Source organism: Nematolebias whitei, chromosome 5 (genome assembly GCF_014905685.2).
Source record: "Nematolebias whitei isolate Nwh7 chromosome 5, NemWhi1, whole genome shotgun sequence".
NCBI classification, from domain to species: Eukaryota; Metazoa; Chordata; class Actinopteri; order Cyprinodontiformes; family Rivulidae; genus Nematolebias; species Nematolebias whitei.
Genome location: NC_056502.1, coordinates 47,813,995 through 47,833,740, shown reverse-complemented (window position 1 = coordinate 47,833,740; position 19,746 = coordinate 47,813,995). Strand labels below are relative to the sequence as shown.

The 19,746-nt window shown below is 42.7% G+C and overlaps 1 pseudogene; it reads right to left on the bottom strand.

Annotated features, from left to right (window-relative positions):
• The window catches only part of LOC119410427, a 60,905-nt pseudogene extending 45,035 nt beyond the window's left edge, over nucleotides 1-15,870 (bottom strand).
• Nucleotides 15,871-19,746: the final 3,876 nt, after the last annotated feature.

Below are 19,746 nucleotides of genomic sequence, written 5' to 3'. Positions count from 1 at the left end.
AAACAAAACCGAAAGCTTTTGATAACTTTTACTCTCCAATGTCTTAAGGGCCTAATAACCAAGTTTTAAGTCAATCCTTCAAAATCCCTAGGAGGAGTTCGTTAAAATTCGCCGTTAAAAACGCCCAAAAATTAACCTTTGACCCAAAATGGCCGACTTCCTGTTGGTTTTGGACCGGAGCGCCAAGAGACTTTTTCATAGGTCCTGAGAAGATACACATGTTCACCGAGTTTCAGATTTATAGGTCGAAAAACGGCTTGGGGCTGAGGTTTTAAAATATTCTAGGGGGCGCTAGAGAGGCTATTGGGCAATTATCATGGCTTCCTGTTCAAGGGGCGGGCAATGATCAATCATAGAGATTTTCATGAACCTCGGATCAAATCTGTGGAATTTAGAGCCAAACGTATTGTAACGGCGTCACTTGTGAATTCGCCACGCCGCCACGCCCACATCCTCCAGCGGAAGCGCTTTGCGCTTCAAAGCAAGTCAGACTAACTTGTTATCTGCCTTCCAACACAGGATCATCCTGATTGGGGCAAGAGTGTCAGGGAGGGAGCATTCCAAGCAAAAAAAGTCACTTCCTGTTCTGAGGGGGCGGGGCTTTGATGACGTCAAAATTTGACCTCAGGGTATCATCGGGCATGGGACAGGGATGACTCGTGCCAAATTTGGTACAATTCTGTTTTTCAACGTGAAAGTTTTAGCGTTTGGAAATTGTTGGCGTGAAGCATAATTTTGAGGTCCGGCCCTGCCCCCTCAACATGCGTCGGTTTGCACCGTTTTGATAACTTTTGGTCCCCCATGCCTACTGAGCAAAATGGCGAAAGTTTGAAACCGATTGAGCGAAATCCCTAGGAGGAGTTCGTTCAAATTCGCCGTGTACGAAAAGTGAAAAACGGCCAAAATTGACCCTTTGACCCAAAATGGCCGACTTCCTGTTTGGTTTAGGGCATACCTCCAAGAGACTTTTTTTCTTGATTCGGTGGGTTGTACATGTGTACCAAATTTCAGCTCTCTAGGACTTACCAGTTGTCATATCTCACGTTAGGGGGCGCTGTGGAGCAGTTTGGCCACGCCCACTTTTGGTTCCATTAAATACCTCAAACTTCTCACGGGGGACAATTTTGGGTCAAATATGGTGAGTTTTGGGATATGTTAAGGCCTCCAAATTAGCGCTCTTTGACGGAAAAAAATTAGAAACGACACAATTACAATAGGCCTTCGCAGCGCTTAGCTGCGCTTAGCTGCTCGGGCCTAAAAACGACACAATTACAATAGGCCTTCGCAGCGCTTAGCTGCGCTTAGCTGCTCGGGCCTAACAAATAGAACATTTATTTAAAACAATCATTTTAGTTTCCTTACTGTATCAAATCTTTTTGATTCATTTTATATTTATACCAAAAATAGGAAAAAATACAGGAGTGCATAAAATTCTGTAACTTAAATTACCAGTAATAGGTTAGCTTAGTTGCCTGAATTTTTCAAAAAAAAAAAAAAAAAAAAAAAATTCATCCATCCATCATCTTTACCCGCTTCTTCCTTTTCGAGTCACGGATGTCACTGGTGCCCGTATCCAGCCATCATTGTGTGAGAGGCGGGGGACACCTGGACAGGTCTCCAGTCCATCGCAGACAAATAATTCAAAATATATAAATATAAAAGTAAACAGACTTCAGCCTACCATAGTATATTAACCTTTAACTCGAAATAAAATACAGACTTCAAAGTTATTTTTAACCATATTGCTCTAACATTTGTTATATTTTCAAAATTTAACCTAATATGAAATATACAGACTTCAGTCTTAACCATATTGATTCATATTTGGTAAATCTTTAACAAAATTTCAAAACCTGTGCAAGTTTGCACAAAAACCTCTTCTAAACTGTGATTTATAAACCACAAATTGTAAAATTTAGAACTGGCTCCAGGTGATGCGTTTCATTTGTCCTCATCAACCTGTTAAAAAGAAACATTACATTAAGTTTGTTGTATAACTTGTCTATAAGTTTTAGTATAATATGAGAAATAACAGTTACCTTTGAGCTGCAGCTGCATCAGAGCTTCTCCCATTTGTTGTTTCATGGTGAAGTTGTGGTGCTGCTTTATAGCAAAAAAAATAAAAATCTTTGTGAAGGAATAACGTACATTGAATCCAGCGTATTAAAAATAAAACTAAACCCCTTACCTTCCACTGAGCTGTCTGCTTGTAAATATTTTGTTATATATCAGGAGACAGAGAGGGAAATCTTCACAGCCTTTGGATAAGTCTGGAAGTTTGTTGCAGAGTTCGCTGGTCGGCTGTTTCGCTTTCATCTTCCGTGAATTTTGTCATATTTCCAAAATACTGTACCGCAATTTTATTTTACGCTTCTTGTAAACAACAGTGCTTTTGTTAAGCTCTGTCTTCCCCCGGAACATTGTAGGATCTAAAATGATTTTTAAAGACGAAGAGGCGGGTTGAATTGCGCAGTCCTCCATGTTAGCAGGCACCATTCAGATAAAGGGAGCTGGCTAACTAGCTTGCTGTACGGTGGCCTACACGGCTCAATTCTACGGCGGCCGAACGGGGAGTAGGAGTGGGAAAAAAAACCCAACTTAAATGCATTTTAAAATCGATTTATGGACCTTTAGAAACGATTCAGAATCGCCAGGACTAAGAATCTAGATGCATCGAAAAATCTATTTTTTTCTGCACCCCTAGTAAGTGCTGTTCAAATAAGCATTCTCTGACAATCTGAGGTCAGACTGAGTCTACCACTAGGATCTGTGTACTCCCTGGAATGCTCTGACATAGTTCTGACAAGTTGCTTGTCAAACTGGGTCTTCCTGTCTCCCATATCTTTTTGCCACAACAATGTTTCATTCTCTTCTCTTTCTGATAGAAAAAATATCATTGATCAGCCCCTGCCAGACCCTAAAATAAGATAATTTAAAAAGGAAAATTAAGCATGTTTAATTTTTCACGTTTTGAAGAACAGTTTTAAAATAGACAGAATTAATTTGTGAAGTGTGTTTGTGAACTAACACTCAGATCCTGTTAAAATTGAAATGCTGTGTGTCTGCCGTAAAAAAAAATACTCACACCCTGGTAGAACTGGCCTCTCTGACCTCCAGTAACAAAGCGTTTACCATCTGGATTCCAGGCCACGCTTGTCAGGCTGTCTTCATGGGACTGACTCATCTTTGTTCGTAACTCCCCCGTCTGTACAGCAGAGTCCAAAGGAGAAAGCTGTCACACCAAACCCTTCAACAAACTGAGCCGAGTTCACATTCACTAACTGATTTTATGACATGCTGGTTCTCCTAAATTGTACACAGTGTTTTGGCACAAAGAACTTTGCGTTTTGACTGCAGGTTTGAACAAGAATTTTTGCTTCAGGACCTCTCCTCTGCCTTTCTTATTCCACACATCACAGACAAAAAGAGGAAAGAGATAGATAGTTTTTAATGTCCTTTAGACAGTTGAACCGAGGCTGCAGTGGGGCAGAGACATCTGATTTAAATTAAAAAAAACATGTGGATGTTGTCAGAGTAATAATGAAAATAAATGTGCTTTATCAACATTTATCCTAAAGGCAGTAAGTATAAACAGAATTAAAGCTGCAAGCAACAATGAAGGCCCTCGAAGCAAAGCGCCGCTCCAGCCACACGATGAACGGGGAAGTTCCAGCTACTCCACCGAGTCGCCATCACGAACACTCTCATGCCAATCTTGCACGCGTTCACCACAGAGCATATTTCCCGAATCTTGGACATCGCCTTCCGTCCATGTCAGTTACTTGTCCAGATGCGCAGGTCTTACAAGTATAGGCAAAACCCGACCTTGCAGACAGGAGTTATTGTAACTTCCTGTTTTGTGGCGAATGTTTGACGATCACTTTCATAAGGCTTTTCAACATGTCATGTGTGGTAATCAACTGTTAGCGAATACGTTTTCAGTTTTATACAGTAGCTTACACAGGGAGAAGTTGAAAGAGTCACCCAATAATACTTTGTTTCTTCTCTGAGTGGGCGGTGCTTAAGTGATATCATGAAACAACAAAACCAATGAGTCTACAAGTGCCCACTGATCATACACCAAAAATCTGGTGCAGATCGGATGAGGTATCAGGGAGCTATAAATGATTGAGTAATGTAGGGGCACACTGGAGTCAACTCTTGATTTAATCCTATTGGCTTCTTTAGAGGTTAACAAAGGTAATTTATATCCACTTTAGAGCAAATCGGATAATGCATGTTTGATTTATAACCAACCGTATGCAAACGGCGGAGGATTCAGTGGGCGTGGCGATGTCATGATTTGACCATCCGGTCTTGCAGGGGACAAGATATGGATCAATCACATAAGGGTTTATGTCTCACTGTTGTTTCTCTAGGAGCTATTATTGCTTCGTTTTTTATGGCGAGATGTGAAACTTTGAGGTCATGCCCCGCCCCTTCATCATACTCCAAAACTCACCATTTTGATACGGGCCAAGTTTGAAACCGATTGACCAAAATCTCTAGGAGGCGTTTGTTCAAATGCAAAGGCTCTAAACTGCCACAGTGGTTTGAAATTTGAAGCCTCAATCCAAAATGGCTGACTTCCTGTTTATTATACAACATTGGTGACAGAGGTTTTGCTGTACAATTTGGAGTGATGAACAAGTGTACCAAATTTCATGCTTGTACAACGAAGTAAGTTTAATGAGGAGGGTATTTTGAAAATGAAAAACACCAAAAGTGACCCTTTGACCCAAAATGGCCGACTTCCTGTTGTGTTTTAACAGGACTCCAAGAGACTTTTTCATAGGTCCTGAGAACACACAGATGTACACAGAGTTTGAGAATTATCTGTCAAAAAATGGCTTGGGGCTGAGGTTTTAAAATATTCAAGGGGGCGCTGTGGAGGATATTTGGCCACTTATCATATAATCCTGTTTAAGGGGTGTATAATGATCGATCATTGTGATTTTGGTACACATCGGCTCAAATCTGTGCAATTTAGAGCCAAACGTATTGCAAATGCGTCACTTCTTAATTCGCCGCGCCACCACGCTCAAATCCTCAAGCAAAAACAGTTAGCACATTAAAGCAAGTCAGACCAACTTGTTAAATGTGTTCTAACACAGGATCATCCTGATTAGACCAAGGGTGTCAGAGAGGGAGCTTTCCAATGCCCCTTTTGCACTGCCCCTAATAAGCCCCAACTCTGTGCAGCCCGCCACAGAAAGAACCCTTTTGCACCAGCACTTTAGTATTTTTAGCTGATTTGTGGCTGATTCAGGACCTCTTTTCGTCCCTGCTTCTTTGGTGGGACCGAGCGAGCTCAGTCGAGCTGAGTACGGATTGAAACGTGAATGTAGGACTCTGATTGGTCAGGGGGAGGCATCACTGGATCTCAGAAACTTTTCACTGATCCGCCATTTGCAATTTCTCTGGATGCGGAGCAACGGCTGGATCTATTTTTAAGATCTTAAAAACAATAATGACAACGCCATGTTTAATTCTGAAGTTTAGGCGTTTTTTGTGTTTGGTGACCGACGACAAAATTCGAGCGAGCGGTGTCACCGCGGAGGATCATACGAGCTGCAGACCAGTTGAAGCCAGTGAGGCCGGACCACGAGCCATGGCCTCGCCTGCTCACAAAGGCCTGATTCGAGCCCTGGCAGGCGGGAGGACCGGGACGATGGGTCGGAGGGTGGAAACGTTTTTTTAAAAACATTTTATGTATAAAAAAAGAAGAAGTTTTTTTAATCACTGAAAATTAAAAATTAAACGGTGCTGGATTTATCGTGAAATCCTGTTTTCTCTTTGACTTTATTAAATAATCTGTTAAAGTTAATTCAGCTGAAAAATCATAAAAAAACAAAATTATAGGATCTCTCAGGAATATTTCCCTCAAATATTTTTAAAGAAGAGAGACAGCCTTTGGTTCAACATTATTCTAACCCACAGATGTACAAAGCATTAAACGTTAAATTAAAGCTTTAAATCAAAGCTAAACTTTAATTCAAAGCTAAAAATAATCTGTACAAGAAAAAATAATCTGTATACAAGAAAAAAAATTGTATCCAAGAAATAAAACCACAATGAGTGCAAATACATCAAATGATGAAGAAAAATATATAATTTTTAACATAGATATCCTGATGCATGCTCAATAATCCAGGTAGAATAATCTAAAAAAGTTAAGTCTGGTCCTTTGGACATTCAAAAAACAAAACAAAACAAAAATGTAAAAACGTAAAAATTTCTTTCATCCGTAAGACTTCTTCAGTGTGAGGTGCTGTATTCAGCTCAGTCTTATATAAATAGCTATGAGCTGAATACAGCACCTAAGACTGAAGAAGTCTTTCGGATGAAAGAAGAAACGTTTCTACATTTTTTTTTGTTTGTTTTGTTTTTTTGAATGTCCAGAGGACCATGTTTTTGTAGAATCTGGTTCATCAGATTTAATTCAATTCAGTTTTTTTATATAGTGCCAAGTCACAACAGAAGTTGTCTCAGGGCACTGAACAAAAATATTCATATATAAAATAATTAAAAGAAAAATTCATATATAAAAATTAAAGCTGCAAGCAACATTGGAGGCCCTCGCAGCAAAGCGCCACTCCAGCTAGTCCACCCAGTCGCCATCGCGAACGCTCTCGTGCCAATCCCGCATGCGTTCACCATGGGGCGCATTTCCCGAATCTTCAACATCGCCTTTCGTCCATGTCGCTACTTGTCCAGCTGCAGGTCTTACAAGTATAGTCGAAATCTGACCTTCCAGACAGGACTTATCGTGACTTCCTGTTATGTTGCGAATGTTTGACAAGCACTTCCTTTATGCTTTTCAACATGTCATGTGTGGTAATTAACAGTTAGCAAACAAAGTTCCAGTCTAATATCTTACAGAGTGCGAAGCTGGAAGTGTCATCCAATAATTGACATTTTTTTCTCTGACTAGGTGTGGCTTAAGTGATGTCATGAATCAACAATACCAATGTGTCTACACGTCCTCACTGATGAAGCACAAAAACTCAGGTTCAGATCGGATGATGTATCACTGAGATATAACTGTTGGAATAATGTAGGGGGTGCACCTGAGTCCAATGTTAACGAACAATACTAATGTGTTTATAAGTGTTCACTGATCACGCACATAAAATCTGTTACAAATTGGATTATATTTCACTGATATATAACTGCTGGAATAATCTGGGGGGCACACTTGAGTCACAAGTTAAACAACAATACCAGTGTGTGTATAAGTGTTCACTAATTACTTACTAAAAATCTGGCCTAGATGGGATGATATTTCACTGAGATATAATGGAATAATTGGAATAATTTAGGGGGCGCGCTTGAGTTATATGTTACCATAATATCAATGTGTCTAGACATGGTCACTGATTTTGCACAAAAATTCTGGTTCAGTTTGGGTGATGTATCGCTGAGATATAACTGTTGGAATAATCTAGGGGTGCACTTGAGTCAAATGTTAAAAAAACAATATCAATGTGTCTATAAGCGCTTACTGATCAAGCACATAAAATCTGTTACAAATTGGATTATATTTCACTGATATATAACTGTTGGAATAATCTGGGGGGCGCACTTGAGTCACAAGTTAAACAACAATACCAGTGTGTCTAGAAGTGCTCACTAATGACATACCCAAAATCTGGCTTAGATACGATGATATATCACTTAGATATAACTGATTAAATAATCTAGAGGGCGCACTTGAGTCATATGCTTAACCACAATATCAATGTGTCTAGACGTGCTCACTGATTATGCATAAAAAATCTGATTCTGATCGAATGATGCATCACTGAGATCTAACTGTTGGAATAATGTAGGAGGCACACTTCAGTCAAATGTTAAAGAACAATACCAATGTGTCTATAAGTGCTCACTGATCATGCACAATAAATCTGGTACAAATTGGATGATATTTCACTGAGAAATAACTGATTAAATAATCTAGAGGGCGAACTTGAGTCATATGTTTAACCACAATACCAAAGTGTCTATAAGTGCTCACTGATCACGCACAATAAATCTGGTACATATTGGATGATATTTCACTGAGATATAACTTTTGGAATAATCTAGGGGGCGCTCTCGAGTCAAATGTTAAATAATAACACAAATGTATATAGAAGTGCTCACTGATCATGCACCAAAAATCTGGTGCAGATCGGAAAATATATCATTAGATATAACAGTTTGAATAATCTCGGTGGTGCACTAGAGTCATATGTTAAACCACAATATCAATGTGTGTAAATGTCCTCACTGATGACGCACAATAAATCTGGTGCAGATCGGAAGTTGTATCACTGAGCTATAACTTTAGAAATAATGTAAGTGGCGCTGTGGAGGCTATTGGCCACTTATCATGGATACCTGTTCAAGGGGTGGATAATGATCGATCCTAGTGATTTTTGTGCACCTCGGCTGAAATCTGTGCAATTTAGAGCCAAACGTATTGCAACAGCATCACTTCTTAATTTGCCAGGCCGCCACGCCCACGTCCTCCAGCTATAACTGTTTGTAATTTAAATCAAATCAGACCATTTTATTTGTATTCTAAAACAGGATCATCCTGATTAGGTCAAGGGTGTCAAAGAGGGAGCCTTCCAATTAAAAAAAAGAGACTTCCTGTTCTGAGAGGGCGAGGCTTTCATGACGCCACAGTGGATTGTCGGGCATCCAACAGGGATGAGTCATGCCAAGTTTGGTGCTTTTCGGTCTTTCAATGTGAAAGTTATAGCGTTTCTAAATTTATGGCGTGAAGCACAACTTTGAGGCCTGGCCACGCCCCTTTAACAAAACAAAACCGAAAGCTTTTGATAACTTTTACTCTCCAATGTCTTAATAGCATATTAACCAAGTTTGAAGGCAATCCTTCAAAATCCCTAGGAAGAGTTCGTTAAAATTCGCCATTAGAAACGCCCAAAAATTACCCTTTGACCCAAAATGGCCGAGTTCCTGTTGAGTTTGGACCAGGGTTCCAAGAGACTTTTTCATAGGTCCTGAGAAGATACAGATGTTCGCCGAGTTTCGGAATTGTCGGTCAAAAAATGGCTTGGGCCTGAGGTTTTTAAATATTCTAGGGGACGCTGTGGAGGCTATTGGGCAATTATCATGGCTTCCTGTTCAAGGGGTGGATAATGATCGATCTTACTGATTTTAGAGCAACTTGGTTCAAATCTGTGGAATTTAGAGCCAAACGTATAATGACGGCGTTACGTCTTACTTCACCACGTCACAATGCTCACATGCTCCACCCAAAAGTGTCAGTGTTGGAAAGTAAGTTACACCAACATGTCTTCGTTCACTGTACACACTGTCATGCTGATCAGGTGACAGGGGTCAGATAGGGACCCATCCATCCATCCATTTTCTTCTGCTTATCCGGGGTTGGGTCGCGGGGGTAGCAGCCTAAGTAGAGAGGCCCAGACTTCCCTCTCCCCAGCCACTTGGGCCAGCTCTTCCGGGGGAATCCCGAGGCGTTCCCAGGCCAGCCGAGAAACATAGTCCCTCCAGCGTGTCCTGGGTCTTCCTCTGGGCCTCCTTCCGGTGGGACGTGTCCGGAACACCTCACCAGGGAGGCGTCCAGAAGGCATCCTAAACAGATGCCCAAGCCACCTCAACTGGCTCCTCTCAACGTGGAGAAGCAGCGGCTCTACTCTGAGTCCCTCCCGGATGATCGAGCTTCTCACCCTGTCTCTAAGGGAGAGCCCAGACACCCTGCGGAGAAAACTCATTTCGGCCGCTTGTATCCGCGATCTCATTCTTTCGGTCACAACCCAAAGCTCGTGACCATAGATGAGGGTGGGAACGTAGATCGATCGGTAAATTAAGAGCTTCGCCTTTTGACTCAGCTCTCTCTTCACCACGACAGACCTGTACAGCGCCCGCTTCACTGCAGACGCTGCACCTATCTGCCTATCGATCTCACGCTCCATTTTTCCCTCATTCGTGAACAAGACCCCAAGATACTTGAACTCCTCCACTTGGGATAGGACCTCCTCCCTGACCCGGAGAGGGCACTCTACCCTTTTCCGGCTCAAGACCATGGCCTCGGATTTGGAGGAACTGATCTCCATCCCGGCCGCGTCGCATTCGGCTGCGAACCGCTCCAGTGAAAGCTGTAGATCACGATCTGATGAAGCCAATAAGACCACATCATCTGCAAAAAGCAGAGATGCAATCCTAAGGCCACCAAAACGGATCCCCTCAACACCTTGGCTGCGCCTAGAAATTCTGTCCATAAAAGTTATGAACAGAATCGGTGACAAAGGGCAACCTTGGCAGAGTCCAACTCTCACCGGGAACAAGCCCGACTTACTGCCGGCGATGCGGACCAGGCTCTGACACCGGTCATACAGGGACCTAACAGCCCGTATCAAAGGACCCGGTACCCCATACTACCAGAGTACCCCCCACAGGGCCCCCCGAGGGACGCGGTCGAACGCCTTCTCCAAGTCCACAAAGCACATGTAGACTGGTTGGGCAAACTCCCACGCACCCTCTAGGACCCTGCTGAGAGTGTAGAGCTGGTCCAGTGTTCCACGGCCAGGACGAAAACCGCACTGCTCGAACCTCGGATTCAGGAGGAGCAGTGCAGATAGGGACCATTGAAGGTAAAAGTTTACACTTCCTGTTGTCAGGGGGCATGGCTTAAGTGAAGTCATGATTTGACCATTCAGTCTTGTAGGTGACCAGATGTGGATCAATCACTGAAGGTTTTATGTGTCAGACAGTTTTTGTGTAGGAGCTATTAGCGTTTCGTTTTTCATGGTGAGATGTCAAACTTTGAGGTCTGGCCCCGCCCCTTCAGCATGCACGAAAATGCACTGTTTTGATAACTTTTCGTCCCCCATGCCTTTTGACCAAACTGGCCAAGTTTGAAACCGAATGAGCGAAATCCCAAGTAGGAGTTCATTCAAATGTGCAGGCTGTAAACCTCCAAAAAGGTGTGAAAATTGGGCCGGAATTCCAAAATGACCGCCTTCCTGTTTATCGTACAACTTTTGTGCCAGAGGGTTTTCGGTGCATCTTGGGGAATTGGACAAGTGTACCAAATTTCATGTTTCTATGACAAACTAAGGTTAATGCAGAGGGTATTTAGAAAAAATTTCCAGGTGGCGATCTTGAGCAGTTTCTGTTGCGATTTTTGCCACGCCCTTAAAATACATAATTTTCACCAGTCCTGATGTGTCTGCCAAATTTGGTGACTTTTGGGATATGTTAAGGCCCCCAAAACGCCAATTCATTTGACGGAAAAAATTGCAGCTCGGGCCTGAACAGAGCGATTACAATAGGCTTTCGCAGAGCTTCGTTGCTCGGACCTATTTATTTATCTGAGGAGCAGACTGCTTTGAGTAACTCATCACAGAACTCTCATTAGTAGGACTTGGATTCTAGACACGCCTCCAGAATCAGATCTCAAGTGCAAGTGCAAATCCAGACCGAGCTGAGCCAGGCTGAGTAGGGGCGTGCAGGGCTGAGCAGAGTTGGGGCTGATTAGGGGCAGTGCAAATAAAAAAATGTGATTTCCTATTCTGAGGGGGCGGGGCTTTGATGACGTCAGTATATGTCAACAGTGGATCGTCGGACATCCAACAGGTATGAGTCAAGCCAAGTTTGGTGTAATTCGGTCTTTCATTAGGCCTGAGCAGTGAACCGCTGCGAAGGCCTATTGTAATCGCTCTGTTCAAGCCTAAGTTGCAATTTTTTCCGTCAAATGAATTGGCGTTGTGGGGACCTTAACATATCCCAAAAGTCACCAAATTTGGTGGACGCTTCAGGACTGGTGAAAAATTATGTATTTTAAGGGCGTGGCAAACATTACAACAGAAACGAATCAAGAACGTCACCTAGAAATTTTCAAAATACCCTCCGCATTAACTCTAGTTTGTCGTAGAAACATGAAATTTGGTATGCTTGTCCAATTCCCCAAGATGCACAGAAAACCCTCTGGCACCAATGTTGTACGATAAACAGGAAGGCGGCCATTTTGGAATGACGGCCCAATTTTCACACCTTTTTGGCGGTTTACAGCCTCCGCATTTGAACAAACTCCTCCTAGGGATTTCGCTCAATCGGTTTCAAACTGGGCCATTTTGGTCAAAAGGCATGGGGGACACAAAGTTATCTAAACGGTTTGTTTCGGAGCATGCTGAAGGGGCGAGGCCAGACCTCAAAGTTTGACATCTCACCATGAAAAACGAAACGCTAATAGCTCCTACACAAAAACTGTCTGAGACATCAAACCTTCAGTGATTGATCCACATCTGGTCCCCTGCAAGGCTGAATGGTCAAATCATGACATCACTTAAGCCACGCCCCTGGACAACAGGAAGTATAAAGTTTTACGTTGAACGATCCCATACCCTGTTACCTGATCAGCATGATAGTGTGTCCAGTGACCGAAGACATGTTGGTGTAACTTGCTTTCCAACACTGACAGTTTTGAGTGGAACATGTAGGCAAAGCGGCGTGGCGAAATAAGACATAACGCCGTGGCCATATGTTTGGCTATAAGGTCATTTTCACACCTGATAGTCCGGTAGACTCGGTTCGGTTGGGGACCAATATTCATAACATTTTCCAAAAAAGTTCAGTCTGGTCTTCTGGACATTCAAAAAAACAAAAAACAAAACAAAGCTAAAAAATATAGAAACGTTTCGTCTCTCATCCAAGAGACTTCCTCAGTCTGAGGTGCTGTTTTCAGCTCAGTCTCTTAAATAGCACCTTCTCAGAGTGGATCAACCAGTTTGCTGCTGACAACCAAAACCATCTGATCACATGCTCAAGAAGGACCATCAGCCTAACAATGGATCATTAGCACACTGATGGCTGTTTACTATTCACAGAGGGCTGAGTGATACTAGCAATCACAGCATTGTAAGAGGGAGACAGTTGAACCCGGAGGCCTCCACCCCTGTTTAATGATGGACGATTTCTTTTCACAAAGATGGCCTCCTTTACTCCTCTCTCAAACCATCGTTCCTCTCTGTCCAGGATGTGAACATCTTCATCCTTGAAAGAGTGACCGCTGGCCTGGAGATGAGTGTAGACCGCAGAATCCTGGCCTGATGATGTTGATCGTCTGTGCTGGGCCATCCTTTTGGCCAGTGGCTGTTTAGTTTCCTCCATGTAAGACTGATCACAGCCCTCCTGACACTGAACAGCATACACAATATTACTCTGTTTGTGCCGGGGACTGGATCTTTGGGATGAACCAGTCTTTGCCGTAATGTATTTTGGGGTTTAAAAGCCACTGGGACGTTATGTTTAGAAAATAAACGTCTCAGTTTCTCTGATACTCCCTCAACATACGGAATGATCACTGGTCTGGGTCTGGGTTCCTCCTTTTCACCTAATGGCTGACTGGAGTCCTGTTTGGGTTTCTTCTCTGCTTTCAGGAAGGCCCAGTTAGGATATCCACATTGCTCTAGAGCCTGTTTTGTGTAGGATTTCTCCTTCTGCCTGGCTCCTGAGTTAGTGGGGATGCTGTCTGCTCTGTGATACAGAGTCTCTGTGATGGGAGTCAAACTTGCAGTTTGACTCCCATCACCCTTTGGAGCACAAGTTAGGAGTCATCAGGACTCTGTATCACAGCTGGTTTTGGTTGTCAGCAGCAAACTGGTTGATCCACTCTGAAGAGGTGCTATTTAAGAGACTGAGCTGACAACAGCACCTCAGACTGAGGAAGTCTCTTGGATGAGAGACGAAACGTTTCTAGATTTTTTGCTTTGTTTTTTGTTTTTTTGAATGTCCAGAGGACCAGATTGAACTTTTTTGGATTTTTCTACCTGGATTATTGAGCATGCATCAGGATATTCATAACATTTTGTTTACATTTGAGCTGGTGCGTTTGCATTCACACTGCACTGTGCAGTCGAGCCAACCTGTTCGAACCAACCTGTTCCCCCACTTGCCTGTGGTGGCGCTGCACCAAGAACTACTGAAACAACGAGAAAACCTCAGAAGAAGACACTTCTTCTTCTTTTTCTTCTGTAAAGAAGAAAGAAAGAAGAAAAACAACAATGGAGTGGCATCAAATTTTAGCAGTATTAGGTTTTATGTATTGTCTGTGGCACATGTGCCAAACAAACATTTTTCAACAATGGACTCTGCATGAGCGAAAGATGAGGCAGAAGACAATGGCGAGAGTTGTTTTTCAAGCAAGGTGGGTGAGACAGCATCGTACGAGGCGGCGTGCACTGAGAATGAGCGCATCCAGGTTCATAGTACTGATATACACCATATACAGACTTCAAGCAAGGTATATATACTGTTCATGAGTTAATTCATTGCTATTACTGTTAAGTAACATAACACGTGTAATCTAAATAAAATCACATCAGTTTTTCAACATCAAACAATACAAATAACATTCAACAGCAATGCTGAACGTGGCTTTCTCCTGTAGGTTTCCTTTAATCAAAATTATTTAAACGAATTGAACAACTGACTGAGCTTAATTTTGATAACTAGGATCAGCTGACTTTTATTTGTATAGTGCCTCGATACATTTGTGGTGAATTGGTGCTATATAAATAAACTCAAATGAATGTAATGTAAAACTATAAACACAACGCATTGCTAATTTAGTGTAAAAATAAATTATTTACAAAAGGTAAACCCTCCCCTATTGCTCCTGTGGGGTTTGGGCTGGTGCAGGTGCAGTGTGGTGGGTTGGTATGCTGGTGGTGAGTATGTGCAGAGTGCTGGTGAGAGGATGCAGTGTGGTGGGTAGTTGGTACATTGTGCTGGAGGTGAGTATGTGCGGGGGGCTGGTGAGAGGATGCAGTGGGCCACAATGGGGGCCTGACTGGAGTAGGAGGCATCCAATGCTGTGTAGTAGGTCGTGTCACGGTTTGGGGCGTTGCAGCATGAAGAAAAGTAGACGTCATCTGAAAGAACATCTGGCTGTTGGCCCTCTGCTGCTCTTGTATCTGGCTGTTGGCCCTCAGCTTCTCTTGCATTAACTGGAAATGTCTTTCTTCAGCTTGCTGCTGCATTTTTAAGAAGTTCTTAAAAGACGCAGACTCCTGCTTCATTCTTTTGCATTCATCCTCATCCCTTTTCTCTGGTCATCCAGGTAGCTCTCAAACAATTTCTCAAACCTGTCAACCTTTGTCTTTTTCTTTCTTTTCTGAGCCCCAGGTACAGGCAGCCTTGGTTGGCCCCTTTCTTCATCCAGCTGGGAGCTTGTGGTGGCTGCCTCTTCAACTTCACAGTCAGTGGCACTTTTATCTGCATGATTAAAATGTTACTTACACGTTACAGTTATACACTAGAATTATACATATTTGCTTATCTATTTATAAAAAAATTGTGGCAAATAAACACAAACTGGCAAGATGTAACTGCTCATTTTAAAAGGAAACATAACGTCAGTACTGAAATAGTTCTGCTCAAGCATTATTTCATAGTACAGTCACCCACTTACCACTTTTATCTGAGTCCTGAGCCATCTCTGTGGATTCGGAGTCGCTCTGTGCCAGGGTGGATGGCGGCGGAGTCTCTGCTTGGTAGGACTCCAGAACATGTTGTGGGCTGCTCGAGGGTCGAGTGCCAAGAACAACATCTAGTTCATCGTACCAAGGAAACTTGTCCTTCGCGTCTCCTGAACTGACACTTTTCCTGAGCATGTCAGGTATTATTATGTATTGTTGGCAAAGTTTTTTTTTTACCTTGTTGCGGCACTGTTTAACTGTGCGCTGGAATCCCAACTTCTCCATTTTTAAACTAATTAGCCTGTAAACCTCGTTGTTTTTGTGAGTTGTACCAAGTAACTACAAAATACTTTCATCTGACATTATTTGTATGAGGGCCTTTTATCTCCTCGTCACTCCACGTCTGACCATGAGCCATTTTCTCACGCTAATATTAACGTGCGTTTGATTTGGTGGTATTTACCCAGAAAGCCCTGCGTTGTAGTCTACTTCCTGTTCTCGTTGTAGTTCCACCTATGTACTCGTTGTAGTACCACTTACTGCTGGCGGAGCAGTGCCTGGTCTGATTGCAATCACGCTGTGCTCGAACCGCGCTGGAGTTCTCTTCTACCGGACCGAGACCTAGGTTTTAGCCCGGGCCAGAGTTCGCCTTTTTGTTCCGTGACAGAGTTTGATGGCGCATTCACACCTCCCCAAACAAGCAGGACTTCCTAGGAAAACGAGCTAGAGTTCGATTAAAGTGGACTAAACAGGGCTGGTGTGAATGCACCATAAATTCCACAGTTTTGAACCCAGGTGCACCAAAATCAGTATGATCGATCATTATCCACCCCTTGAACAAGAAGCCATGATAAGTGGCCAATAGCCTCCACAGCGCCCCCTAGAATATATTAAAACCTCAGCCCCAAGCCATTTTTGGACCGATAATTCCGAAACTCTGTGAACATGTGTATCTTCTCAGGACCTACGAAAAAATATATTGGAGCCCTGGTCCAAAACCAACAAGAAGTCAGCCATTTTGGGTCAAAGGGTCATTTTTGGGCGTTTCTAATTTACAATTTTAACAAACTCCTGCTAGGAATTTTGAAGGATTGCCTTCAAACTTGGTTGATATGCCCTTAAGGGTGCATTCACACCAGCCCTGTTTAGTTCACTTTAATCGAACTCTAGCTCATTTTCCTAGGAAGTCTGGTTCATTTAGGGAGGTGTGAACGCACCATCGAACTCTGTCACGGAACAAAAAGGCGAACTCTGGCCCGGGCTAAAACCTAGGTCTCGGTCCGGTAGAAGAGAACTCCAGCGCGGTTCGAGTACAGCGTGATTGCAATCAGACCAGGCACTGCTCCGCCAGCAGTAAGTGGTACTACAACGTAGAAGAGAACTCCAGCGCGGTTCGAGTACAGTGTGAATGCAATCAGACCAGGCCCCACTCCACAAGCAAGAAGTGGTACAGCCCAGGGCAAACAAACACGCATTTCTCTTACCTTATATGGAGCCGTCAGCTGTCTTATGTGAAAAACAATATTCTCCATGGTCTTCTGTCTCATCTTCCACTCATGCCGAGTCCATTGTTGAAAAATGACAAAATATAACTCCTAAAACTGCAAAAACTTGATGCCACTCTGTTTTTGGTTTTATTTCCAGAAGAAGAAGAAGAAGTGTCTTCAGAGGTTTTTGTGTTGTTTCTTTTAGTTCTTAGTGCGGCGCCCCCACAGGCGAGTGGGGGAACAGGTTGGTCAAACAGGTTGGCTCGACTGCACAGTGCAGTGTGAATGCAAATGCACCAGCTCAAATGTAAGCAAAATGTTATGAATATTGGTCCCCAACCGAACGGAGTCTACCGGACGATCTGTTGTGAAAACAACCTAAAACAATGGAGAGTAAAAGCTATCTAAAGCTTGCGTTTTCGTATATGTTAAAGGGGCGTGGCCAGGCCTCAAAGTTTCGCTTCACGCCATAAATTTCCAAACACTATAACTTTCACAGTGAAAGACCGAAATGCACAAAACTTGCCAAGGCTCATCCCTGTTGGATGACCGACGATCCACTGTGGTCAAAGTTTGACGTCATCAAAGCCCCAAACCGTTGGAACAGGAAATCTCTTTTTTAACTTGGAATGCTCCCTCTTTGACACCATTGACCTAATCAGGATGATCGTGTGTTAGCAGATAATATGGTCTGACTTAATTTAAAGCGCAAAAAGTTTTTGCTTAAGGACATGGGCGTGGCAAATTAAGAAGTGATGCTATTGCAATACGTTTGGCTCTAAATTGCACAAATTTCAGCCGAGGTGCACCAAAATCACTATGATCGATCATCATTCGCCCCTTGAACAGGTATCCATGATAAGAGGCCAATAGCCTCCACAGCGCCACCTACATTATTCCTATAATTATAGCTCAGTGATACAACATTCGATCTGCAACAGATTTATTGCGCGTCATCAGTGAGGACTTTGACACATTGATATTGTGATTTAACATATGACTCTAGTGCGCCCCCTAGATTATTCCAACAGTTACATCTCAATGACACATCATACTATCCACAACAGATTTTTGGTGCGTCATCTGTGAGCATTTCTAGACACATTGATATTGTTCTTTAACATTGGAATCAATTGCGGCCCCTACATTTTTCCAACAGTTATTTCTAAGTGATACATCATCCAATTTGAACCTGAATTTTTGTACTTAATCAGTGAGCACTTGTAGACACATTGGTATTGTTGATTCATGACATCACTTAAGCCCCACCTACTCAGTGAAAAAACCTGATTATTGGATGACACTTCCAGCTTATCACTCTAAGATATTAGACTGAAACTTTGTTCGCCAACTGTTGATTACGACACATGACATGTTGAAAAGCATAAAGGAAGTGCTTGGCAAAAATTCGCCACAAAACAGGAAGTCACCATAACTCCTGTCTGGAAGGTCAGATTTCTAGTATACTTATAAGACCTGCAACTGCACAAGTAACGACATGGACGGTAGGGGTTGAATGACTACATAATGTTTAAACTCGAAATTAACATAATAAAACTCGAGAAGAACTCAAGTACTTGATTACATCATAGGATCTAAAGATGCAAAAATAAATAAATAAATAAAACCGCAAAAAAGGTCATAACTTACAAAAAAAAGACCAACAAAACATTGGGAGCATATATTATGCTCCTACCATTTATCGTACTGCAATTAAGTCACAGGAAAAACTAAACTATTAGTTATTATTATTAAAATATTAAGATGTTAAGATATTTTTGGACTGGTCCTATGGTTTGGATCTGCTCAGAGACGGGATTATAATGAAATTATGACCCAGTTCTGACTGGGTTAAACTGGGCCAGCAACTCTAAAGAGAGTCTCCCTGGGATTTCAATATCAGTCAAGGAATAGTTTAATCTGCTTGCCACATCATGTAGAAGACTTTTGAAGCACTGTTTCATATTTCCTAACACATCATAACCACATAAGATCCACTGAGATCACACTTAGTCACGCCCCCTCATACACTGACAGGTTGAGCTCCCCTTCTGTGAAGGCGGAATCTTAGGATCCTATAAATGAGTAATGACACGAGACATCGGGGCTCTTCCCGGTCTGTGAACGCGTCACAGACCGGAGAGTCCAGCGCTGTAAATTGTAACCTTTTCCTGCCTTGATTTTAATATAATTGGTAAAACTGAATTCACGCTTCCTTGATTTATTGATTAGTATGAGTTGCCACTTCTCAAGAGAGATTCGAGCCGGAGGAAGTGGTGGGGGCTGGCTGAGGGTCCAGGGTCAGAGAGGAAGCCTAAGGCCCACGGCTAGCAGTAGCTAGCTGCAGTGACTGACGACCCGCAGTCAGCTCCTAAACGTAACAGATGGTGCCGAAATCCTTCTCTCGTCTTTAGAAGTGGTGGCTCGTTTCGTATTATTTAATGGTGACACAGTGGTAGGTGACCGAGTTGGAGCAGACTGTTTTCTAGCCGGCTTTTAACATGAGGTAAGCAGAAACCTGTTAAATCGTATTTCTGTGTCCCTTAAGGACTGACAGGCTGCTCTGTTTTCGGTCCGGTGCACGAAGTTTAGTGAACTGAAAGCCAGTAGAATGTTACAGTATAATACAGTACATAATTTTGTGAGTGTATTTATCGGACGTAACAATTTATATACGTAACATTTTTTCACCTGGGCGCGCGGGGAGCGGGCCGGAAGCATTAGCAACAACGCTAACCGGAAATGGTCCACGAGCGTTATAAACAAGCGAAACGTTAATTTTTCTTTAAAATTTATGCTTCGTCCAG